Source organism: Martes martes (assembly GCF_963455335.1).
Source record: "Martes martes genome assembly, chromosome: 1".
NCBI classification, from domain to species: Eukaryota; Metazoa; Chordata; class Mammalia; order Carnivora; family Mustelidae; genus Martes; species Martes martes.
Window position 1 is genome coordinate 57,853,941 of NC_137888.1, and position 27,199 is coordinate 57,881,139.

Consider the following 27,199-nt stretch of genomic DNA (forward strand, 5'->3'; position numbering starts at 1 on the left):
TAAGAAAGTGTCCCCTAAAGAGACGTGATTACAAAGTGGTAAGAAAGTTTAGTGCTAAGCTTTAGTGCTAAGCTAACGGTGGAGAAACAGAAGAAATTCCAACTGAAATGAAATGGTTTCTCTTCATGGAAGCACTAGGGCTACACAACTTCAGGCCATCTTATCAAATGAGTTCGTGCCCCTGGTGAAGTTTTTGTAATATTCTTTATTGGCTGACTGCAGTTTTTTACTGGGAGGTTCTGGGAAACGGAACAGGCTAACAAGTGGGTCCCAGCCATGAGACTTCTCTCTCGTGGCTTTCCAGTTTAGTGACCCTGTGCTACATCTGCCTTGGATCCTTAATCTGGAATAAAGATGCTGTCTGCTACATTAGTGCTGTTCTGCAAACCTTGGTGGACTAGCTCCCCAAAATATCAGGCCCCTTATGGTTAAATTATATGTCTCCTACTCATTCTTCCTGTGCTGCATGTGTGAAGAAATGCTATTTGGGTTCATTCCTCAAAAGTGTGGTGTAGGATGATGGAACTGGCGCGACACTCGCGACTTTAGTCATCCGTCGAATGAGATGAGTGGAGATGAGTGAACTCAGCCGGCAAGCGCTTGAGTTCCTGAGAGGTGGGCTTTCCCAAGTGCATGCTAAATGGTCATGTTATGCTCGAGGGAATGAACAGAAACTGATAACATCAAATATCCTGACAGGAAGTTTTGTTTTCTGTGGCATAGAACATGGTTGTCCCTCAAAATTCTGCTACCTTTCCCGTCTTCCTTGGCCTTCTGCCTCAGATGGCTTTCTAGTATTTGCCATCACAACTTTGTCACTCGCAAATGTCACCTTGGGATACACAGAAGTGAATTGGTTAGGTGATAAGTGATTTAGCTGGAAATTGACTCTAATTCCCAGTCATCATAAACAGCTCTTTACTACCCCAGCAGACATACTATCTCCTTATCTTCTGGCTTCTCCAGCTTCCAACTAGAAATATTGACATTAAAGCTACTATATTGCTTCATGGACCCTTAACCCGGAAGAATACAGTACAAAATGCTGTTGATATTGTTGAAATTGCGTCTTAATATGCTATAAAAGTATTCTTTTTTTTTTTTAAAGATTTTATTTAATTTGACAAACAGAGATCACAGGTAGGCAGAGAGGCAGGCAGAGAGAGAGGAAGGGAAGCAGGCTCGCTGCTGAGCAGAGAGCCCGATGCGGGACTCAATCCCAGGACGCTGGGATCATGACCTGAGCTGAAGGCAGAGGCTTTAACCCACTGAGCCACCCAGGCACCCGCTATAAAAGTATTCTAAGAGAACTCTTTCGATCCTGCAGTGGTTACAGTGTTCTAGTCTTTTCTCCAACAAAACTTATTCTTAAGAATTTTCAGACTCTTTTCTAAGCCTATCTAGTTTGGATACAATATTTTTTTCTTCTCTTCACTGGGAACTCAATCCCACAGTCCACTGAGATAACCTCATTCATAGTCAAGAGGCATTTTCCTATCTCATTCCTTCTGATCTCCACAGAAGACCATTTTCCCCTCTTGTCTCCTGGGCATCCTTTAGCATCTGCCGGTTACGATGAATAAGAGAATGCTGGCAAAACTTACACAAAAAGGCACGCACATTCAGTGATGTCCAAATGCACTCTTATCATGGCGGTAATTGCCCCGTACTGTTCCAGAATGTGTAATTCTGCCCCTTCACCGCCACACACAGAATATGATTGGAACCCAGAACCGGGGGCCACCACTTCATTCAAATAGTAGGAGCTCGCTCTTGAGCATGGAGCCCAATGAGAAGCATAGCACTTTGAAGTCAAATAGACCCTCAGTTGCTTTGTATATCTACAGTTTTACATTTGCTGTTAGTTTATAGCACTAATAACACTGTGGTCACGAATTTGTAGTATCAATATGATAAATCTTAGAACATATTCTAGACACAGTGCTACCTTGCTGCTACTATACTTTCTGGCTTATGCCCCAGTATTAATAAGTATCACATGCAGATTGTATATGCATTGTTCATACTGGATAATATGCCAACTGTAATACTTAACCTCACTGATCGGCACTTAGAAAACACAGAGATTATCATAGTGAAAATACGTCTTGGTCAATTCAGGTGACCTGTGAATCTGAGAAATATTCTATTAGATGTTATGTTTGTCCTCTAGGCTTGTTTTATATTACAGTGCATGCTGTTTGCTAAGTTAAGTAAAAAATAATAATAATAAACTATACCAATTAAAAGTTAGAGTGAAAATTTTACATATATCCTGCCTGGTTCTCTGAAATGTATTTTGTGGCTTAATTATCTTATTCACACACATTTCACTTGGCTTCCCCCCCCCACCCCAGGAAATCATTATTCAAATATATTTCTCCTTCTTTCTTATAAACTGGATCACACTGCTAATTCAACCTAAAACATTGTAAAGCCAGATTACCTCATTTTAACTGTGAAAAAAAATTAATAGATATGATGACATAATGTCTTTTCTTGTATTTTATTTGAACTACCTAAATAGGCTTAAACCTAATAATAAATATAAAACTTCAGCAGGCATTTTCCTTGTTTCTGTGTGCATTTTATTATGGGCCCACTTCTAATATTTTTTAAAGGCTAGAGGTTCAGTGTCAATAAGCTGTCTTGTCATACGATATTGGATGAAGACCTATGGGAATTGGCTGACCATGCCCGCAGTCCCCAAGATGAGCATGAAATGTGCATGCAGCCTTGCCACCCGTGCCTTTCCCAGCTTCACCCCCAACTCTTCAGCTGTTTCTCCTAGACTTAGGCCAGGTCCCTCTGACCTCCATATTCTTACCCAACCACCATCTCCAGCCCACATTACTCTGAGTGACTGCCAAATGCCTGGAAATAGAACAATGCAGAGCAGACTATATGTCTGTGCACACACAGAGTCAGTAAGAGTGGGCATCCAGGCCCTGTTGACAATGAAGATTCCGATATTTTCCTTGTTCCTAATTCTTTTTAGTAGAATACCTGAACCCACTTAATTTTGGTGAATTTCTCTTTTTGCCCTATGCCTTACAAAAATAATGCATTGAGGTGAAAGTCCTGTGTATGAATTTAGTAGAGATGAGATTAATTCCATGTTAATCATTCATTTCACAGAGTTGAATGTTATAACAGCTAATTAGGGATAATCACATTTCCGTTCAAGTTAATATAGCAATTGAAGAACGTGTCATGGTCAGATTTTTCACCTGTATTTCTAGTGTCTATAAACTACCATAATGTCCTCTGGTTGGCTTTCATACGCACCACGTTCAGTCATTCCCACTTGGTTTTAATTAAAAAATTACATGATGAAGATAAGGTTGGGTCTAAACATAGACAAAGCGGGTAAAACCTGCATGGGGTAATTGCAAAGACTTCACTGGGCAGCCTCAAGTTCTGGATATACACTCGGGTTGAGACATTACTCATGAGAATAGAGCTAGTGTATTATGTACCAATGAATATTTCATATCGTAACTGGGTTCTGAATGTTCTATTTAGCACAGAAGCTATGGCAACAGGCATTTCAGAGATGCACAGTCCTGTGTTTCTTCTATCCCAACTCTAGCACGTTCTGGCTGTGTAACTTTAGGCAAACTAACATCTCTAAATATGTAGGATATAGGACTAATCACACCTCCTCTGATGGGTTAACGAGAAGTCCACATAAGAAACTATACAGAGAACATTTTAGCCCAGAGCCTGGCACTCAGTAATTCTCAAGAGTAGTTCTTAGTCTTAGGACTGAGGGTGACTTTCCACCCACTCCTCCCAGTACCCGGTATGATCCCTTCACCATGGCTAACTTCTAACTCTTGTGTTGATTGGTAAATGATTTAGCAGAAACTAATTCACCCGAAGGGGCGCAGATAAATTCAGACAGTAAAAGAGAAGTTGCACAATCACTGGACCAGCTCTGCTTGGCTCAGGGAATGAGTGGGGTCCACGCCACTGGTGGTATGCCAGATGATGTGGGGTGGAAAGTGGCCCCATCCTTGAATAGCATTCATGTCATTAATCATTTAATCATTCTGGCTATTACAGAGGAAAATCTCAGCTGAGTGATGAAATCCCCATAACCCTTGTCTTACCTAGCAAAAATTTTTAAAAAGGCAGTAGCCTCCAGGTAACATTTAATACCATTTTGTTTGCATTGTATTAATTCTATGGTTACCTTCTTTTTATGGCAAGTGATACTGGGTTTTTCAACAGTGATATAAAATTTCCTTTCAAAATAGATTTTTTTAAAAATTCCGCTGTGAAGCATGGGAATGACCTTTGTTTATGATCCTTTCCAGGTTGGAAAAAACTGCTGTTGATTCTACTGCACACTTTGGTCAAGAACTGGGTCTGGCTGTGCTCTTTCTGAACATCCTTAACTAAAGAAATAAGTATATAAACAAACTATTTGAGATAGAACGTCCTCTTTTTTCACTTTACATGTCTCCTGTAGAAGTCCATACCCCGACCACCCTCTTTCCCAGCCATCCTGTGCGGCAGTGTAAAAGGGCAGGATAGAGGTGTCCTAGTCACTTGTCCTGCTGATAGTCACGCCCTGGGGTTACACACAGTGTAGACAGCAAACCCCACTTCTTCGACTCGGGAAGTGAGTCCTTTTCTATGAATCCCTGAGGTTAGGATGCTTGGATGCCCCAAATTTTTGTTGTGTATGTGCATGTGTTTTCTTCCCCCAAAGGAATTCTTCTTGATCAGCAGTATGTTTCTTTGTTTATCCCTCTGCAAATCTGCTAACTGGGACTGAAGGAGTGTTATTATTTTTAAGACTTGAAACCTTTCATTCTCAGGGAGGGTAGAAAGTTGCAAGGGAGGGACAGTGGCTAAAGCCCATGTGCCTCAAACCTCACCCAGGATGGCCTGGGCATGTGCCAGTTAAACAAAAGTGCTAGTCAGGCCAGGCTGTTTACACAGCTGGGCAGTGTTTTTGGAGAGCATGGTGGGGAAGGGGGACAGAGGAGTGTCAGCCTCCGTCCAGTAGCATCATGCAACTGAGAGAAGCCTTAGGCAAGCAGATGGCTTCAATCTAAGGGGCCTGGTGTCTAAAGAATGGGATTTACCCTCTGGAGAAAGGCTCCAAGAAGCAGAGCTCTCATTGCAAAAGGGGGCCACTGAAAGCTCTTCATTGTTTAACCTGAGAATGCCTCCTCTTTGTGGCCTAAAGTCTTTCCTGCTTTGATCCTTCATGGGTGTTTGCTCAACCTGGGCCTAGCAGTCTCATTTCTAGGCTTCCACGAAGTGTCAGTAGATCTAGAAGAAGACATTCGATTGCCTTTTGCAAAAGCTTCCCCCTCCCCAACAACCTTGTGGGTCTAGAACTAACTTGCCACACGTCGGAGGGGTTGATGGGCTACCTCAGTGGGACCAGAATACCCTGACATCACACACAAAATTTTGGAAGCATGTGCACTTCTTTCTAGTAGAGGATCTGTAGCTCTCCCCAGATTCTTAGAGGAAACTATGATCCTAAGAAATGTACATAGCACTTTCTTTCAAGTACCTGTGAGAAAGAACTACCATTTAAAGGTTTTTAGGCAAGCGGAGACGGCCAACATAGGCCTTGGTCCTTCCTATTTAAAAAAATGAACTAAACTAAGACTCATATGAATTTGCTGATTCTGGATGCTCTCTTTCAAGAGGTAAAGTTGAATACAATAAGATAAGAAGAAACAGACTAAGCAAGTCCAAAAGACCCTAAGGGTTAGTTAGGTGGGCTCTGGCATGAGAGGGCGGTGGGAGATGGGAGAAACCAGACACACTGGCAGACACGGAGGTGGGGGTGGCTGGGCGCCCTACACAAGTCTGAACACCACATTTCAGAGAGAGGTGCACAAGTTGGAGCCTTTCCAGAGAAAGACAGTTAAGAGGGTGAAGGGTCTAGAAGTCATAACACATGAGAAATTAGGGATATTGAGTTTAGAAAAGACTGAGGAAATGATGGGGATATCATCAAGTATTTCCAAATTGTTACATGACTGAGATATTAGAATCTTATGAATTTAGATGTGGAAGAACCAAAGAACTTTTGTCCAGGTGCTAATGTTACACGGGAGAGAAAACTGAAAGTCAGAGAGAAAAGACCGGCCCAAGGCAGAGCTGAGACTAGAACCTGGTCTCTGAGTTTCTGTCCAGTGTCCTTTCCCAACATTTGCAACTGTCTCCCTGAGTGCCTGATATGCAGAGAAGAGCTAGGACTCATGAGTTGCCATTTCAAGAAGGCAGAGCTTGGCTCAATAAAAAGCATTCCTGGCTGAGATCACGAGCTCACCAACAGGCAGAGTATTTCTGAGAGAGTGTGTATTAGTCTTCGATTGCTGCTATAATAAGTCACCACAAGCTTAGTGGCTCACAACAGCACACATTTGCTATCTTTCAAGTCTAGAGTCCCAGGTCTAAAATGGGCCAGCAGGGCAACATCCCTTCTGGAGGTTCTAGAGGAGAATTCATTTCCTTGCCTAGTTCAGCTTCTAGAAGCCAATCCTTGACCAGTGGCCTCTCTCTGTCTCTTCAAAGTCAGTAGCATAGCATCTTTAATCTCTCTCTGGCTCTGCTTCTGTCTCCATGTCTCCTTTGATTCCTATGATATACTGGGTCCACCTGGATATTCCAGGATAATGTCCCATCTCAAAATTCATAACTTATCCCATCTACAAAAGCCCTTTTACCATGTAAGGTGACATATCCACAGACTCTAAGGACTTGGGCGTGGACCTCTTTGGGTGCTCTTCAGCCTCTCACAGAGTACTGTGGAAAGTGCATTGACATTGGTACGGTTTTAGAACAGTGAGTTCAAATCCTGTTTGAAGGACCTACTCACTGCATGACTAGTTAACCCCTTTGAGTGTCTGTTCCCTCATCTATAAAGTAAGAATAAAATTTCAAGGTTACTATAAGGATTTATGCTACTAGGTATATAATGCCGAATATATATGCATGTTCAGTAAGTGGCAGACAGATTTGTTCAAGGAATTTCCAGATGATTCTTACCAGAAAAGAATTCAATAGAAGAAACTCTATTACATGAGAGATTGGCTAAAGTGACCTCCAAATTCTCTTCCGAGATTGCTACAAGAAAAAGAAGTGAAATTAAAAGGATTTTCCTCCCATATATCCTCGTCTACGTCACAGATCCAGTTACAAGGTCACTGCTTTTCTGGATAGTCAATAGCTAACAGATCTGGTTTCTGCCTCCGCCTGCTGCTATCGGGCTTGAGCAGGACTGAGAGCCTGGTCTGGTCTGTAATGATTGGCCAGACCAGGCAGCTGAGACCAGCACAGGCTCCCTCCTTCACATCTGTCAACATACCTGACTGCGAGGAAGTCCCAGCTGGTGACCGCTGTCTGCAGGGGCCAGGGAAAGCAGGAAAGCAAATGGAGGGGAACACCTTGATTTGGTGTTTGAGGAAAAGTGAAGGCCTGTGCTGATGCTTCTTACCACCGTCCCAAACTCTTGAGCAAGGATTGGAACAGTCGTGGGCCACCACTGCGGAGTCAAGAAGGAATCTGAGAGGAGAATCCAGATTCTAAAGCAGCAGTCAAGGTAGGCGATCAGTCTGGTCATGGGCCTTTCCCTCGAGAATATAAAACAAGCACTTTGCTTAGTGTTGTAGCCAGGGTGTCTCTGATGATGGTCTGTGGAAGGTCTAGATGTATGTTAGCTGTGGGTGCGTATCAAGAGAATTCAATCATTTGTCCACCAACATATTCTGCAAAGTGGGCTGTATATTTCTTCATCCTTGCTCCCCTTTGAAAATCGTCATTGTTCCTCTACATATTTCAAAGGTTTAGAAGGTTTTCTGTCTTTCGTTATAAAAATCGTATGAGTGATTTCTTGAAATTCTTCCACTAGTCATGGCTCTTCAAACATGGCTTCGTTCCAGAATTTTGTTTGCATGAATTCTTTCCACTTTCAAGATTTAGCACATCAGTTGGCATTATAATTCTGAGGAACACACTGTCCAGAGAACTGCCAAACTCTAAGGACAGGATCTCCCAGGAAGCCATGTGCTTTTTCCTGCTCTGGAACCTAAGGAGTTAAAAGTCTTGAAATTGTTGGAGCAGAATCAAGCCTGTTTACCTAAGCTTATCACCCAGGGCAGCCAGGTCAATCATTTACTGATGAAAGGCTGTTTTCTAACTCTGACAGAAGACCACTAAAGCCTATGCCTAACTATCTCCACAGAACAGACACAAGGCAATGTAGCAGGTACCACTCTCTGCCGCCAGAGCCCGTATTCTCTTCTGACCAGAGACATTTTTCTCTTACTCAGAGTCGTAAATGCCACAGGGTCCCACCTAGCTCAACAACAAATAAACATGAACAAGACTCCTGTGCAAACTGAATACTTGATGTCTACTCCCTCAGGAGAGCTTGTGGCTTTGAAGAAGCTTCCCCTACTTCTGGAGGTCTATAGGGGAAAAATAGACTCGAGAACAAGTTATTAAGTGATGCTCTGGGGGGAATGAGATTATTAAGTAATTACCAAAAAAAATGGAATTTTCCCCCTTCCAGTCTACACATTCCAGAAATATGTCCTTTTTAATAAACTTGATCCATCTGCTTTAGGTCTGACTCCTCCAGAAAGGTTGTCATATTGTCATTCTATATACTTGTCAGGTCTGCGCAATGGCTCCGAGCTCTTATTGTTAGAAGCCCTGGTGGTAGAGAAGCCCTATTTTTCTAAACTCCCTTTAGGGAAAGGGTTGAGCCGTTTACTCAACAAGGTAACGTCTGACACTGTTTTTGTCAATTATTTATGGAACTGAAGTGAATCCCCTTTAGTGCGGTTTGTGGCCAGAATTTTTGTGTGGCTCAGGCAGTTAACTCAATGCAGGAGTGAAGGCCATTGTAGAGAGTGGCCCAGACACAAATCCCGTGTGTGATTCTGGGTGAGTCTGTGGCTAACTCCGAGGAATGTGGTGAAGAATTATGGAAACTGATACATTTCTGTGAAGATATTAACTCTGTAAAATGTTAAGTGTGCATCTGGCTGGCTTCCAGAGAATGTTCATAGATAATGCATGTGAAGGAGGCGTTTTGGGCGGGGGGGTGGGGAGTGTCAGAACATTCCAGTCTATTGGGCAGATTTACCCACAATACCCTGGGCTGCCTTAGGAAAAGATAGGTCTTATCTATCCTTTCTGCATAGCATCCAGCTTAGGCCGTAATGCTGGTGGCCCTTGAGAGTATATCCAAGCTTTTCTTCCCATTTCATGCATATTGGATATTAGGTGGCAGGAGGTTACTCCTGAGTTGGACTAAACAAGGTAGACAGTAGCATTCCTTATACAAGTTAGGAAGTTAGAAACCAGAAGTTAATTAACTTGCCCAAGTTCACTCAGTCAGAGGCTGAGCCAGGATTCTACCAAATTTTTCCTCATTCCCAATCCAGCATTTTTGCGAAGTGGTCACGGAGTTAAGCACATGCGGGAATGCAAATCGTGGGTGTGTGGTCGTTGTTGGGGGGGAGGGGTCACTAGGAAAACAAGGCTGACTAACAGAGTCGGTGGTTGTCCACTGGGTCGTGGATTGCCATGCCCAAGGCCAGCTGGGTACCACTGTAACCAGAACACCAGCATTGACTAGACAGTACCTTCTTTGAGGGGAAGGAACAGGAAGGAACAGGCAGGGAGCAAAGGGAAGTATCCCAGACCTAGTAGTGACAGTCACTGGAGCCTTCCTGGTCCTGAATATTTCTTAAGTAAACCCAGGGAATTTTCAGACTAGGTCACCACCCCTTTCTATTCCAGAGACTCAAATTCATGAGCCCCAACTGAAGTACGATGTTTGAACTATTTCCAGGGAAACAAATGACACTATTCCAATCCTTCTCCAGGAACTAAGAAAAATAATTACAATTTCACTTCCCCTCAGCTCCTATCCACTCATCTAAATCCATGGGACTTGGGCAGAAAGAGGCTTAAAGCAGGAGGACCCTTCATCTATCACAGCAAGCCTCCTGGTAGCTGTGACCCAAAGAGACCTGTGTTAGCCTGGAATCCAAACGGCTTGTTGGTATCATTCAAGCGGTAAACGAGTAAGGTCTTCCTCTCCTACCAACCTCCATTTCATTTCTGTTCAGACACATCCCAAAAATTCCAGTAGCTATCTGGTGGAAATTCCACCGCAGCCGCAATTCCTGAGCATTTACAAGATCAAGATAAAGAAATGCCACCATGAGATGTGGTTGGCTAAACATCTCTGAACAAAGAATTTCTTCTTCATACTGACCCACCTCATGCATACCTCAGCGTGTGATAGCAAAGGCATTACACATAGCGATCACATTGCCAAGTCCACTGAGTAGTGCCATTTTCTGAGACAGCTGACTGCACATGAATTGTACTCACATGCTATCATTTTTGTGACCTAAAACATTAGGGTAAGAGAAAAAGTTGGGACTGAAATACACAGCCTCATAACAACATTTCACCTTTCTCCAGGGCCTCTGATGACCAGGAAGTGAACTACTGCCTTTTATCTACATTTCTAAAATTTAATCCTTATAACAAACTTATGCAATTTGCTCAATTCATGCATATCGGATAGCTAGTAAGAGGAGGTGAAATTTAAACTGGGGTCCATCTGGCCAAAGCCCATGCTCTTTAGCACTCTGTTTTGGGAAAAATACCCAATGGTATCTATGCTATTTATATTCCAAGTATAAAAGAGTATGGAGTCCTTTCTAAATTATTAGCTTGGATCCTCAGAGTATATATTTATGACTCCCTCTCCCAGGTGTTCTTGATCCTATACAAGCATAAAACCCAATATCAGAGTAGTTTTCCCCTCTTCCAGGAAAGTAACAAGAAAAAACACACACATGCACGCACACACACACACACACACACACACAGTTCACCCTCAGGTTAGCATTTTGATCCCTTTCTGAAATGGAGAAAGAAAATCATCCTTTTCTCCTGATTCACAAACATTGTTTTGTTGATTTATTTGATTTTAATGTAACAGAGACAAATTTTTCATTTATTGTCCCAGGACTTTTTATTTTTTTCCGCAATCCAGTCTCTCCCTGAGAAAGGGAAATATGTCAAAAATCCCCATATGGTTTTCTTTCATCTCATCACAGCCCCATAAGGGCAGTGTCATTTTCAGACGACATCCTTTCACATACGGAACCCAACACTCAATGAAGGTGAGTGCCCTTCTCAATGTCACTCAGCTCCCAAGTCCCATAGGTCTTGCAGCTCCCAATTCTTTGCTCTTTTTTTCTACTACACAAGCCGTTTTCTGGGTTCTTCAGGCTCATAGATGGTGGGAACGGGACAATACAAGCCATTTCCCGAAATTAAAAATTCCAACTGACCTACAGAGCCTGTTCGCGGGCTGCGGAGCCCTACTCAAATGTTGATTGCTTTGCTTTTGGCTGCAATTCTATCAGGTCAGTGTGGTAATGTTGTTTCTCTAATTAAGTTTTCACTGAGTAGTGAAAATGAAGATACTAATTGATACTTAATAAAATCAACCTTAAAGGCAAAAGCCATTCAACCCATGCACCCATAAGCAAAGTTAAGAGATCAAAGCAGTTCTCGCTAGGCGAAAGGTCAGAACCTGCTGTCCTCTGACTGGTTGCCTGCCTGTGGGATGGTGTATTCGGGTAGGGTGTCTCTTGATATAGAGTTCCTCTCTTAGTTAACCCTCTGACCAGAGATGTCCTGTGATCAGGTAAGAAAACCTAAGGAACTCTTCCCGTAGACTGGGTATCTCTCATGGGTGGAGTCCCCATACCTCTAGGAGCCAGCTAAAATTACAGCAGGCATTCTTGTGCCCTGTGAATTTCACTTCAGTCTTAAGATGCTCTGAGGAGTCAGGGAGCCCTGCATCAGTTCTGCATCTGGGGGGCAGGGGACCAAATGTTTTTATTCCTAATGCTTCTCTGGGAACTGCTCCTGGCTGGCCATCTTAAGTCTCCATCCCATGTGATAGTCTTGTATGCATCCTTGCTTTGGGATTAATGTGTATTTCCATTGCACTGTTTGTCCCCATCCCTGTGCCCTCAGAGGCTCTAAGGGTCTTGGTGTAGGAGGACCCATCCACTTGGGGCAGTGAACAAACAGGGAGAATGAAACTTCTGCCCTGCCCCACACCAACTAGTTCCCCTCCTCTCTACAGTTCCAAGGTCAAGTTTCCCTTGGGAGCAGTTAGGGAACTCAAGGTCACAAAAAGCTGGCAATGCACCGTGCCTTGGAGGGTTTCCCAGAATGCAAAATGAAAATGAGATTGTTTTCACATAAGACTTCTGTATTTGGAGGACAGGATTCAAACAGTTTGAATCTGCAGTTTCACTGTGCACTTAGGTAACCCCCACAAAGTCTAGTTGTTTTTCCTTTCCTAAAGCCAAAACAATATCAAAAATACTTCCTGGAGAGAACTCCAACTAGGCAGAATTCTTTTTTGTCATCGCTGAGCTGATGTTTTCAAGGATTCATATCTTAAGATAAGCCTTTTATGGTGTGTTTAGCTGGGGCTCTTGTGTCTTTCCGTGTAATGATCGCTGGCCATGGGGCCCTACTTATTGTAATCTCATTAGATGTCACAATGCACGCAAGCTGAAAACTTGTGATTAGTAAGCCGGCAGGTTGCAAAAAAAGAAAACCCAGCGGCCAAGCAAAGATGTTGCAGTGAAGGAGCAGACGGTAGGTTCTCTATGACCTGAAGAAAACCAGTACCTCCATCCTGAAAAGCTACACCTTCAAGTTCAAATATATGTTCTCCACGAAATTTAGCTTTATTTCCTGGGTAGGAATCCCGAATATAGGCAAGAACCCATGGCTAGACCTCCCAATATCTGACTGTTCTCTACCAAAATTCATTTCATCTGGTTTCTCTTTGCAAGATGGAAAAGCTCTTGACAAGAGGTGTCATTATGGAATATCGTTGTGTTGGTAATTTGTAGTCCAACCAATAGAACATAAAACTTAGCCCGACAGGGGCACCCGGTTCTGACTCCACCATTATCTTGCTCTGTGGGTTGGTGCCAACTTTTAAACTTCTTGGTGGTGACTCAGTCAGTTTTGATTCTTTACTCTCTGCATCTTCACTGTGAATAACCACAAACATTCATTGATGGGGTCATCCTCAGTTCTGCTATCGTCACTTATTCTTTCCGAGAAACACGTTAGACACAGTTTTTGAAACAAGTTTAGATAATCTTGAAGGTTTTAAATTTATCTAGTAAGCCAAACCACAGCCTCCTTAGAGTCCCCTGTTTGGGCCTGTGTGTGTGCGCATGTGTGCACACACATACTTTTAATAATTTGTACAGTACTCTGGGGGTGCCTGGGTGACTCAGTCGGTTAAGCATCTGTCTCCTGATTTCAGCTCAGGTCATGATCTCAGGGTCCCGAGATCAAGCCCTGGCTCAGGCTCCAAGCTGGGCATGGAACGTGCTTCCTCTCCCTAAAAATAAAAATATTTGTACAGAACTCTGAAGATGATGAGTTCTCAATATGTATTAATTGATGATAATAAATTAGTGGTTGGCTATAACTTTCGTAGAGAAAGTAATTTTTTCAAAGAAAGACCTTGTCATTGCCAGGGATGACTAAAGAGAGAAGGAGAAGTGTTAACCTGTGGTGTGGTGGGCATGGTGCTTTGAAGGTTATTTGCTCTCTGGTGGTCCAGTGACAGAATGGCCCAACAGAGCGGAGACTGCTTTGGTCTGATTGTACTGTTGCAGCATGCTGGTTATGCAACACTGAGGAAATCACCTCAGTTCTCTTGGTCTCAATTATATTTTCTTAAAAATGGAGGCGAGAGGAGGAACATGTATGATTTTTTATGGTCTCCTCTAGTTTTAATATTGTGTCTTTTATGAAAAACTAGAGAAGTTAAGATCAGCGGTTCTTTTTTTTTTTTTTAAAGATTTTATTTATTTATTTGACAGAGAGAGATCACAAGTAGGCAGAGAGGCAGGCAGAGAGAGAGAAAAGGAAGCAGGCTCCCTGCTGAGCAGAGAGCCCGATGTGGGACTCGATCCCAGGACCCTGAGATCATGACCTGAGCCGAAGGCAGACGCTTAACCCACTGAGCCACCCAGGCGCCCCTCAACAGTTCTTTTAAAAAGAAAATACACAAACTGTTGTTTTCTCTCTTGAGCCACTTTCACAATCTCTTAGGTAAATGAACTGGGGGAATAAGAAACTGCTAAAAAGATCTCAAGAATGAAAGTCCGAAGCTGTTAGAAAATTGGAGAGGGTGGGCATTGATCTTTTCTGGAGAAGGAGCCTGCCCAGCTGGAAAAGAGAGGTGACCACTTCTGAGCTCTGTCCAGTGCCGACCCTGGCCGTGACGCTCAGCTTCTGTGTGTCACTAATGGGAGCTTCAGCGAGCTGGCAGTCATGACTATTATCCTCCCTTTATAAATAAACGAAAACCCTTAAAGGTGACGTGACTTGCCCAAGGTTACAGAAACACGGCAGTGTGTCAGATGGAACTGTGTGTGTTGGCGACATTATAAGCAAAAGGCAGAAGAGTGAGGGAGAGGTCTGCACCTCTCTTAAGTTCACAAAACAATGGTCAAGGGCTCTGGAAGAGCTTCAGGTTTGCTTTGGATGGTGAGACCATTCATGTCCTCCTGCCCCTCCCTGAGCCCCCTCCCAGCTGCCCTGCCCAGGGTTACTCACCCAGGTAGTTGCTCACTGGGTGCTGGTGCCCATGTCCCTACTTGTAAGCTTCATGAAAGGCTATTTGTAATGAAGAGGAGGCACAAAAAGGAAGAAGAAGAATGCATCAAAGATCTTCCCTGAGGGCTTGAACTCAAAGGGCAGTGTTCTTGGGAGAGATTCCAGTTTCCTTCTTGTATTTTGCAGAAGTGAATGGTCATCACGATGACTGACAGAATTATGACGTTCCATTCCAAGCGTGGATAATTTTTATTTTTCACCTCTGGGGTTATTTCACTCCTCTCTGCTCTATTTCTCCCACAAAAGGGAAAGAATAATGCTTGCTCACTGTGACGATGAGAAAGCAGCCCAGGGCAGTACTGTTCAAAGGAAACTGCTAATCTCGCGAAGCACCAAGGCAGGACTTTCGGAAGTGCTAGTAAAGAAAGTGTGCAGCATCCTGCCCACCCAGGTTTCCTTATCATTGCGGACCCTGCCCAAGGAGTTCTAAGGCCCTGAAGAACCACACTCACAAGTCATGGCCAGGAACTTTTGGCCCCACAAGAAAAGCACTGAAAGAAATGAGGCATGAATGGGCCCATGTCTCGGCAACATTCAGAGGTTGCATCCCTTTTTTTTTTTTTTTTGGTCCCTTTTTAATGATGAGAGAGGGAAAGGCAGTATTAGTTACTATCACCCAGGGATCTCTCGTAATTTTTGGGGTGATGGGTGAACACCATGAATTCAGTAAGAATAGGCTGATTTCCTGGCAGGCTCCTCAAGTGACTTTCTTTGTATGTTACCGAATTTTGACACTTCGCCATTTTGACTCTATTTCCAATATCTAACTGGCTTCTTCTCAGGTAGTCTCTTGGGCAAAGCTATGGGTAACACAGTAGTGTGTACTTGATACTGCTCACAATCATATTGGCTGGGCTCACTTTTTAGAAACCACAAAGCAAACAGCCAAACACCAAAAGTCACCCTTGGGTTGCCCATCAAATACCTTCTGTTAAGGCAGGATAGGAAGAAAATCAGCTTATGATTCAACAGTGTACGAATCATTATGAGGCCATGGAACCAAAATGGCCCATGAGTCCAAGAAACATCATCAATGTCAAATGTAGCTCGGAAACAGACCTCAGTGTGTTATCATGGGACAATCTCATCCATTTTCTAATGCTGATAACCAAGTGACCAAGCACCAGTTAGTACTGTCACAGCTCCTTCTATAGAGTCCATGAGCACACCATCACTTCTTGAACTGAACTGAATTCCCAGTATTGGACTGGATTCTCCAGCCCTGTCAGTCATCTAGCAGAAGAAAAAGCATTTCAGGAGCAAAATAAGCCCTGTTTTCCTACTTCCCAAAAGCCATCTGGCCATTCCTATATCCACCTTTTTTCCTCAGTCAGCACACAGTGAAGCGAGTCAGTGTGTGTAAGTATTCTGTCTGTGTCCATCAATCTGCCAGATGGTGAAGGTAAGGAGGGGCTTATCCAGTACAGACTTTCCCGAAAACGAAGAGTCTGTTCCTAATAATCCCATTTTTTACAGCCTACTAGTCTGAAAGGCAAAGAGGCAGGATTTTGAACAGAGGAGATTTTCATGCTATAAATCTTCAGGCATTTGGGGGCACCAAGGGTTTTGATGTAATTGCAGTAAACCTAAAATAATTTACAAGTTGTGTGTGTGTGCGTGTGTGCATGTGTAATGAATGGAAAGAATTTTAACATGAGAAAGACATTAAATCAGTTTTGCAGAAAGAAAAATCTTTTATCTAAACTGTTCCTGGATGTAAACTGTTCCTAGATTTAGGTACTTGGTTAATTTGTAGGATTAATTAGCAAATATCTGTCCAAAACATGGGCTTAAAAGACTTCTATTGATAGCATAGCTCTTCTCTAAAATTGCTGCAAGGCATTTTGATCATTTTTAGAAAAGGCACCCTACAAGAAGCTTTGGCATGTAAAACATTCTTCTGAGATGTCTACATAAATCTCAGGGTCAGTTAATTATATTGAACTTCATATGTCTTCAAGCAACTCTTGGCATGCCAAATTTCTATCTCGTATCTTATTTTACATGATTTTTAAAGTAAGATTAACCAGTGAAATTTAAATAAGCTGATCAATGGTTACAGTGGCTGAAGCATTATTTGGTTACACTGTGTGCTTAGCCCAGTCTCCAGACATATTTTTTTCTCCTATTCTTCAGTCTCTCTGACCATGTCTGGTTATGCTCAGTCTTTGGCTGTTCCCCTAAAGGGATTATCTAAGGGTCACCATTTTTCCTCTTTGAATGACTATCTGACATAATTCCCACTGGATACTATTCTTTCATATCAACTTATATGAGAAATTATTAATTCCCACTTGCCCAAGCCAAGGTCATAACAGCATGTTGGAATCAAATATTTTCTATTGTTCTAAAACAGATCCAATAAAAAGACATTTATAGAGTGCCTAATATATGCTTGACACTCTGTTAAGTGCTATAGATACATAAATGAGTAGCCCACAGTCTTTCCCAGAGGAAGACCAACATCTTGTAGAGGAGATGAACCAATGAGGAGCCAACATATCCTCGTGTGAGACTATAAGGGCAGTGACAACTGAACACAGCACAGAAAAGTTCTAGATGAATGCATAAGAAGACCTTCAGAGAAGTTAAGGTCCAAGTGGCATTCTAAAGAAAAGGAAATTAGAATCTGCATCCTTCCTCTTCAAGAATTCAGACTTTAAAGGGAAAGCTCCTTCCTTTTCAAAATTTGTCTATCCTACGAAGGAGAAGATACAAGAGTTGAGATAGTAGTGGAGCCATGACTAAGGAAGTTTTGATTCCCCGGAGAAGGGAGGTAAGAGAAGGGTTCAGAGAGATCCCTCTAATTGAAAAGGCAGGGACAGAAAGAACTAAAACCTCACCCTGAAATAGAGCCAGTGCCTCATTCACATTCCTTGAACTTGGAGCTTTAATCTAGAATCATTTTCTTTAGCCCAGACCTCACAACCTCTCCCAATCCCCGGGGACCTTTGCCTAGTGAACTGTCTTGCTATAAATCTGATCTCTACCCAGTTATGACTTGAATTTCATTTATCCTGGATACAACTTTAAACAGAAACAAAGAACAAAACACTTGAAAAATTCTAGCAGAGAAGTCTTCTGATGTCGGCAGTTGGTACCAGTTTGGAAGCTCAGGGTTAAAGGATAGGGATGACCCACGCACACCCATCCCAACAGCCTCCATTACCATCAGAACTCCAACTCTGACTTTAGTACCACTCAGCAGAAGCATGAGGTAAGCTGGAAGGGTAAGCTTAGTGGCTGGAAATCCTTCTCAATTTTCTTAAGTTGGCTTAGGCAAATCTTTAGTGTATAAGTGAAAATTTTCACCATCTTAAGCAGTGCACCTGCTTTCTGAAGTTGGGGCAACTTGTTGCAGCGTTGTCTGATTCCTTTAGAAACTCAGATCATAAGTCACACTCCTATGGACCAACTCACATGTTGGTTTCATCCTTTCATCCATTGAAAGAAAGAATATATGTAAGAGTTAATTAGGACAGATTTGACTACATAAATACTTAAAACCCCTTTTACAAATACCATAAAGAAAGGTAAAAATAGAAACAGTGAACAGGAAAGTATATTTGCAACCTAAATAACAGGGAAAAGTTTGCTATCCCTGAGGAGTACTTGCAAATCCATCCCAGCTAGAAGTTGAGCAGAGAATGAACCGACAGTTCACTAAAGAAGGAGGTTAAATGACCTATAATCATCTGAAGAGCTGTTGAGGCACACTAAAAATGAATAAAGGCAAATTAAAATGGTGAGATAACATTTCCTTTTGCGAGACTGGCAAAACTTGGGTAACACCAGGCACCGGTGAGCAGGTGGGAAACAGGTGCTTTCACTCACCGAGATGATACAAGTAGGAATTGCCGCAACCTCCTTTTTGAAGGGCAGCTTGTCAAACCACGTAAAAATGCCTCACCGTGGGTAATTTCTGACTTAGCAAATTCACTTCTAGGACTTGCTTTTAGACAATAATAGAAGAGTGCATTAAAAATCTCCCATAGTGCACATATATCTATGTAAGGGTTGTCGATACCAGCAAATTTTGCAAGGAGCCTAAATGGTCATCAGAGAAGGACCGGCGGACGCCACACCTGCACGCACACACGCGTGAGGATGCCGGGCAGCCACCTCCCAGGATGCGATCCGTCCAGCAGCCCTGGTGCAGAGCTTGAACTCTGTCACCAATAGATCCGTGATTACATTTATGTCCACTGAGGTACAAGCTGTGTGACCTGGGTGAGTCATTTGACCTCTGTAAGCCTTAGTTATCTCATCTATAGAAACGAGGACGATACTCCTACCTGCGTCATACGATGGAGCCGAATTGGGTGAGAGTATGAAAGTGAAACTCTCCGCACACCACCTGCAGAATAACCCAGCTGCTGGTAGCCACCGAGCCTCTCGATCCAATACTGTCAGCTTCTGCGCAAAAATGACCAACTAGACAGACCCAATGTTTTGCCTCTTCATCTTCCCAAGCCCTTATTAAAATAAGAGCATGTTTTGGGACGCCTGGGTGGCTCAGTCATGATCCCGGGTTATGGGATGGAGTCCCCCATGGGGCTCCCTGCTTAGCAGGGAGTCTGCTTCTCCCTCTCCCTCTCCCTCCACCGCCCCCTGCTTTCTCTCAGTCTCAAGTAAATAAATAAAATCTTTTAAAAAAATAAAAGCATATTTTTAAAAAGAATAAACTCAGAGAAGACGCTGCAGAAAAATAACAATCTAAATAAATTTTTCTTAGTAATTAAAATTATTAGTTATAAAAAAAATGGAGAGTCTGGAAAACCATGTTGAAGAAGTTTTTTTCAAAATTCAGAGCAAAAGGACGTTGGTGGAAATGTAAGATAAAAGATCATTAAATACCAATAACAATAATTAGATAGCCAACATATATACTAAAAACACTTGACTATGTGTCAGGCTCTGATTTGTACCCACTGTGTGCATTATTTCAATCAGTCCTCCCAAAAAATCTGTGAGGTGGGTAGTAGTATCATTCCCTCTCTTTACAGTGAGAGAGATGAAGACCTGAAGCAATTAGGAACTTTTCCCCAGGTTACAGCTAGTCTGTGGTGAATTTAGGATATGCACAGAGGCGGGGTCACTGTACTGGACTGTCTCTGTCCCCTTGGCATATCTGCTCCCCTGCTAAGGTCTTCTCTGCATCACAAAGGAGCAGGACTTGCATTTCCCAGACTATCCTCCCCCCACCCCGACCCTGCCCCAACCGTTTCAGGTTAGAGCCTGCAGGGGTTATGTGTAATTTGGAAGGTAGAACAGTGGAGGCGTCATTTTTCAGAGCAGTGGCCAGCAGATGATGCACAGGGAGAAGTTGCCTATGAGGTTTTTGAAGCAGCTACAAGGAGAACATCCCTGGGATTGCACACTGAGCTAGTCAGTGACAGTTCAAGAAACTTTCCCTCTTCCGGACTTTCCAATATTTGTTCATTGTATTAAAACATTTCCTACTGAGAACACACAGAAAGGCTTTCGTTTTCCTGATCAAACCCTGACTGATTCAGGTGCCAAACACTGAGACCCAATCCAGGAAGTCCCGTATCTAACTAATAGGTGTCCCAGAAATATCACAGAAAAATTGAAGGAGAAAAAAATATCCAAAAGTAGAATCTTAGCGCTCAGAAGTCACACCACTTAGATTAAAAGAACTCATGTATAGCAAAATGAATTTAAAAACAAACAAAAAACCCCAAAGCAACTAAACAACCTGTGATACTTTAGAATGCCAAAGATTAAAAGAATAAAATAACTTTCAGGGAAGAAGAAAAGGAACCTACAAGGGTTATGAATTAAACTGGCTTCTGACCTCTCATGACATCTCCTGATGGTGCTCGAAGATGTTGGGGAGATGCCTTCAAAATCTGAGAGGACATGATTTCAACCCCAAATTCTACACCCAGCCAAACTAGGAATGCAAGGTTAAAGTAAAATATGGACATTTTTGGTAGGCAAGGTAAGGATTTCAAAATTTTAACTTCCATGCACGATTTTTTTAACAAGGATGGAATCTTAGTTCACTTGATAAACTTTCTACAGAAGGCAAGATGATGTATGATCATTTTAATTCTATGGGTTATTGCCATGAGTATTTAAAAATATATAGCATAACAAGCTTTCACATTCACATATATTATTTAGAACAAAAGTTTTCAAGGTACTTAGGAAAAAAAGAAATAGAACAGACAGTATTTGAATATGACAAGATTGTAAAGAGAGTACATGAAGTCTGGGAAACACTTCACTGACGTAAATGACTTACTGTATTATCTCTTCCAAATACATTTCCATTTTAAAAGAAGAGACTTAAAAGACACTGCAGAGGCCAAAAGCAGGAACTCATCGGCCCCAGCCAGGCCAGGAGAGAGGAGCTGAGGGACTGTGGTTTGTGGCCCGCCCCCCCAAGACAGCCCCCTTTCCTTTGTGCAGATCCCATATTCCTTGCCCTCCCATGGAAGCCTCTGACTTCCCAGAAAGGGTCTCAGGCCAGGAAGAGAATGTGAGGACCCAGGCTCTCAACTGCCTACAAGTTCCATTTCTCATGATACAGTAGTACATGAGTAACTTGGCTCGTGCACCAACACCCTTATTTTTCCTTCTTTCTTTTTTTTTAATCATGTTGGCTTGTGCCTTTCTGTGTAATTTCAAGTCTTATCTGGAGTGAGGAAGAGTTTATCTAAATAACATCAATGACACAAGCTCACTAATCTGTGGGCGCACAGATATACTGGAGTTTCTGGCCCTAAATTGGTGGAATTAACCTTGTAGTCAGGGTCCTTGGTTCCACAGGCAGATGCTAACTCTGCTCTAAGCAGGAAAGGAATTTATTAGAAGGCTATCACATAGTTGGCAGAATGGGTAGGACGGCTGGAGAGCAGCACAGGAGGAAACGTGGATGATAAGACAGAGCCAAGATGGCAGCACAGAACAGTCCAAGAGGCTGTCCCGCCCACCAGCGATGGCTCCACCGGCCATAGCTGGACGCTCCCCCGCTCAGGGGCACTGGTCAGCATTCTCGGAAGGCCTTCCGCACATCTGCATTCCTCAGCCGAGCTCAAAGTGTCCGGCAGATACAGCTGGTGACCTGAACTGCCAGCAACTGTGGGAGGAAACAACGGGCCCTCCGGGCTTGGGTCTCTTTATTGGGATTCCCTGAAACAGGAAGTCAGGGTAGGCAAAATGACAAAAGCCCACTTTGCTTGATGACTTTGTGAGGCCCTACCAGGACTGCCGCGCCGCTCTTCGTGCTCACCTCACTTCCTCTGTTACATTGAGCAGTTTGCAAAACAGAACGTTGGTGTTAGAGTAATTACATTTACATGATATCTATTTCCTTTTCTTTCGAAGTCAGGATTCAAACATGAGTTTCTCATTTAAAATTTTGGAGTCTTTTTATTTGAACTTCTAAATAAACTTGGACAAGGCTGAGGAGTATTTCCTGTCAAATTCTATTGGGACGTAAGTTTCAGATTACCTGTGAGTCTTTTTTATTTACAAGAAAAATCCCTTTTGAGGATAAGTTCAAAGAGACTGAATTTCCTAATGTAATTAACCACCAACAATGTAAGATGCTTATTTCGTGAGTTCTTGGGGGAGATTTTAAACTGTGATAGTGCAAAACCACTGACCTGCTTAACTTGAAAACCAAGTAGGTGTCTCTAGCAAATTCTGATTTAAAAAAAAAATCAGTGGGGAAATAAAGACATCTATTTTAGTGGTGTATTTGAAAAATGGTGTAGGTACATATAAAAAGTAATTAACATTAACTATGGGTTGATACTCTGCTCCCAATTATATTCACGAGCAAGATTTTTGTTTCACTGGATCTGAGTTTACACTGAGTGATTACAGGAACATTCCCCATGTTTGTTTTAATCTCCTTTACATTTTATGTCCTGGAGGGTGGTGGTGTTCCATTTAATTTGCCAACCTATGTTAATTTTACAAGAATCCAGATCAAACTGCTGTGTAAACAAGGAGTGCCTCGAAGAGTTTTTTGGTGATTAGGCTGGAGAAGTCACAGCTGAACTCAAAAATATGCTGCCAGGGGTGATTTTTCATTTTTCTCCTTATAATTTTAATGGCTCCGATGAAAGAGCTGTTTTTCTTTAACAATAGTATCCTTGTTAAAAGTACTTTAAAGGGCTGTTCCACTACACAGAAACAGCCTAATTAAACCACTCATATAACAAAGATACCAGCAGTTGTTAAATCCAAAGAATATAATTCCATCTTACGCAGAAATTTTTAAAGGTGATTTTTTTTTCAGCGTTCAGCTCGATTCCCAGTTTAGGGAACTCCTGTCCATTCAACATTTCTTTGTAGAGACATCATTCATCTGTGAGACTTACTACAATGGGATATTATTTTCCTCAACAGAGGCTGTTATTGAAACTGCATATTATCAAGGCAGCTGTCCGATTAAGTTTTTATAAAGGATTAGGAGGTTATATGAGTACCCAACAGCTGCCCCAGTGAGGAGAAAACTAGGGTTCCTAAATCGTATGCCTCTTGATGTATGTAATGAAATGACATATTCTTTACCCATGGAGCAAAATACTCATATTTAAAGAGAAAATTAAATCAGGAACAAAACCTCCTTATCTGAGAGCAAAACTCTGTGTGAACACAAATGAAGAATAAACAGAAGGACATAAAACGTGGCCCTCCTCTGGGGGAGTCTCCCCCAGAGTAGGTCTCAGTAGACCTTAAGACTGTAAGACCACTTACAGAGTGATCTCAGTAGGCATGATGACAAATTTCAAAACCCTAAATAAAAATAAAGAGTTAAGTAAACGTTTGAGGCATTGAAGAAATTCTGTGAGTTAGCGCGTAAGTCACTAGTGAAGATACAGATATCTGCTATGGAATCTCAGGAGGCAAGAGCACTTTGGGGCCAAAGGTTAAAGAAGATAATCGATGTCATTGATCAACGAAGACGGCTGAGAAAAGTCATCAGGATCGTGTGAAGGGTGCTGTGTTAAAGTTGAAAGTGACCCGGGAGATCATCTCCTCCTCCAGTGGTCCCTAAACTTATCTATTGACAAGAATCAGATGAGGAACCTGCTAGAAATACAAGAAATAAGTTAAAATAAAACAAATAAATAAATAATATATGGTGTCTTCCTCAGCCCTATTGAACATATATGCCAAGGATTATGTGAACCTTCTTTTATTTAATTTTAAAGAACCTGTAACTGACTTAGAAGCCCCAAGAAACTGCGTTTTTGCCCCCAGGTGATTATTTTCAACCAGAAGGTTGAGAAAACTTCTTCTAAGTCAACTTCGTGAGCTTGGAAAACAAAACATTACACAAGGACTAAAATGTGAAAAACAAAAACAAAACCAACCAGATGAGCCAAAGATGTGTGTGTGTGAGAGTGTGTGTGTGTGTGTGTGTGTAATTACCTTCACACAGAGCAGGGAGAGAAAATGTGTGCAAGGTCCAGGGCTGAAGAGCTATGGCCCAGTGTTTTTCTTATAATTGACCCTTAAGAAATACCTGGTCCTGGCTGAATTAAAAATGAAGCAAAGAGAGATGTCTGGGTGGCTCTGTAGGTTAAGCGTCTGATTCTTGATGTCAGCTCAGGTTAGGATCTCAGGTTGTGAGATCGAGCCCTGTGTCGGCTCTGCGCCGAGTGTGAAGCCTGCTTGAGTTTCTCTGTCTCCCTTCTCCCTCTCCCTCTGGCCCCCACTCTCCCTCTCTCTCTAAAAGAAAGAATAAGAATAAAATAAAGAAAATGAAGCAAAGAACAAAACAGGTTGTAACCCTCAACGATGACCTACTTATTACCACCTTACATTTAATTCGTTTGTAAAGTCTCTGTTGGAGACACAGGCATGCACCTTAAGGAGGCTCTAGTGGGTTGTGTAACCAGACTGAGTGAAAACACTCAGTACCTGGGAAAAATGTAAACACCAGGGAGGTAAAGAGATTTGAAGTACAGCGTTGAAATTTAGGAAGAGGAGACTCCAGGCTGCATCACAGAGAACATATCCAGATGCTTATTAGATTGTGGTAGATTTTGCGAAAGCATGTGATAGAATGAAGAGTTCACCAAATAATTTTAAACTGGCTTCAAAGACCTTGAAGAAAATTACTTAAAAGTAGCCCAAGCCCTCAGCAAACCACAGAAACATAAACTGCCATCTGGGGGATAATCTCACTGTGGCAGGATGGAGCAGATGACCTAATGCTTTCTCTGCCAGCATCTACCACGCATGCTCCGCTTCTCTGCCTTCCTCCGCCAGGGGCATTTTCTAAACCTCAGGGTGTGTATGTGTGTGTGTTTTCTTTTTTTTAAAACAAAAGAAATGCCTGTACTTGTATCCTAATACATTCTAAAATTCTCTTTTCATACAGACCCCAGCTTTTTAAAAAAGATTTCATTTATTTGTTTGCTTGTTTGTTTGTTTGTTTAAGAGAGGGAGAACAGGGGAGGGGTAGAGGGAAAGGAGAGAGAGAATCTCAAGCAGACTCCACGATCAGCATGGAGCCCAACAGGGGGCGCAATCCAGGGGTTCTGACCTGAGCGGAAACCAAGAGTTGGACGCTTTACTGAGCTACCCAGGTGCTTCTCTCCACTTTTTTAATATCGAATTTGTGAGTCACTTTAATCAAAAGTTGACTTACAAAACAAGTCGAAATAATAATGTTTTGACATTAATCGCTTATTTCTTGAGTTTTAGAGTATATATATATATATATATATATATATATATATTTTTTTTTTTAAATACCAGAATCGGAGTCTACGAGGACATCAAATTGTCACTACATTCTTTTCAAACAAAATATTCCAAGTGTATTTTTTTGCTGTGGGCATAGCTTGAAAAATGCATGCCTTGACTTTTCTCACAGGACCAAATCCATAGGAAGGGTGAGTCAACCATGATGAAATCATGACTCCACTAGACTTGGGAGAGACAGAGGCAACAAGTCATATTTTGCTAATGGGTCCTGTGAGGGTGGGGTCCCAGTTACCTGGAGCCTAACCGTATCACCCAGGATGCCAGATGAATGTAGTGTTCACAGTGAAGTTTAAGGAAATAAAGGAAAAAAGAAAGATTACTGTTTCTCGAGCTGATTAGTGTGAAAATGTAATTTTATATATATATTAAATAAAATTATATATTATATATAACAACTTATATAAAGATATAGTTTATTTATATACTTTATATATAACATAATATGTATAGTTTTATTTTATATTTTATATATAAAATTTTATTTATATATATAAAATTTTTCAATTATCTATTTGTCCACATCTATATATATTTATCTCCCATATGTATGTACCTAGGCAATAGGGAATTTTTGTTTTAGCATGTAAATTTATTGTTTATACCAGTGGAGTTTAAAATGACAAAATAAATAATAGTAACACCTACTAAATGCCAGCATTGGACATTATTCAAATCAGTCTTCATAGCAACCCAATGGTTATCATTTTTCTCCAACTTATAGGACAGGAACCCAACCCAAGTCTCAGAGAGGTTAAGTAACTTGTCCAAAAGCAGATAGCTATTAAGAGATAAGTCAGATTTTAGGGGTGCTTGGGGGGCTCAGTTGGTTAAGCCTCTGCCTTCGGCTCAGGTCACGATCCCAGGGTCCTGGGAATGAGCCCCGCATCGGGATCTCTGCTCAGTGGGGAGTCTGCTTTTCCCTCTGCTTTTCCCTCTCTGATCTCTCTTGCTCTCACTCTCTCTCAAATAAATAAATAAAATCTTTTAGAAAAAGAGAGAGAGAGAGATAAGTCAGATTTTGAACTCGGGCTCATCTCTTTCCAACATTTTTATTCAAAATTTTACGTTGTAGTCAAAATATTTATTTTTGTTTCATAATAGTGGCACCATGCAATCTGAGAGGCAAAGGTCTTTGAGGCAGAGAACATGAAGTATGTGTCAGAAAGAGAAGACCACGTGAAGGCCCAGTATTGTCCTTTTCTCCCATTGAATTTGGGCTGCAGCCACATTTCTGCAAGAGCATTTCAGGAAAGATCGCTAGGCAGGGGCTCCCCGTCTGCCAGGTTGGGGTTTAATACCCATCATGCTGCTCATCTTCATTTGCATGTGACTAACACCCCCCCCCGCCCCCCTTCGTGGCCTATGTTCTTCAGTTTAAGTCCACAGTGAATTAGAGTCAGACTGGCTTAGCAACACAAAGTACTGAGAACTCTTTGAAACTCAAAAATAGCTTCTGGCAACAGAAACCACGTTTCCATGCTCATTTTACCTTATTTAGAGATGAAAGCTGGGCCCCAGAGACCCCCTCAAACCAGAACGTCATGTTAGTGAATCTCTGTTGAGATAAAGGAACATGTCCCCCGCAAAGATGCTAAACACAGGTCACATCCATAACCGTAGTTTCCATTTTCTGGCAGAGCTGAATAAAATTTCCTACTATTTTTCGATTAGGGAGAGCAGCATCTCCGATGACCAG

At 42.0% G+C, this 27,199-nt stretch overlaps 1 protein-coding gene across 8 annotated transcripts in view; it reads left to right on the forward strand.

The window, feature by feature from the left end:
• Positions 1-7,300: 7,300 nt before the first annotated feature.
• Positions 7,301-27,199, forward strand: part of PHLDB2 (pleckstrin homology like domain family B member 2) — a 217,749-nt gene continuing 197,850 nt past the window's right edge. For all 8 annotated transcript variants that reach the window (XM_080801637.1, XM_080801638.1, XM_080801639.1 and 5 more), the window contains exon 1: positions 7,301-7,579. The gene's annotated coding sequence lies outside the window, so the exon portion shown is untranslated. The remainder of the gene's footprint in view (positions 7,580-27,199) is intronic.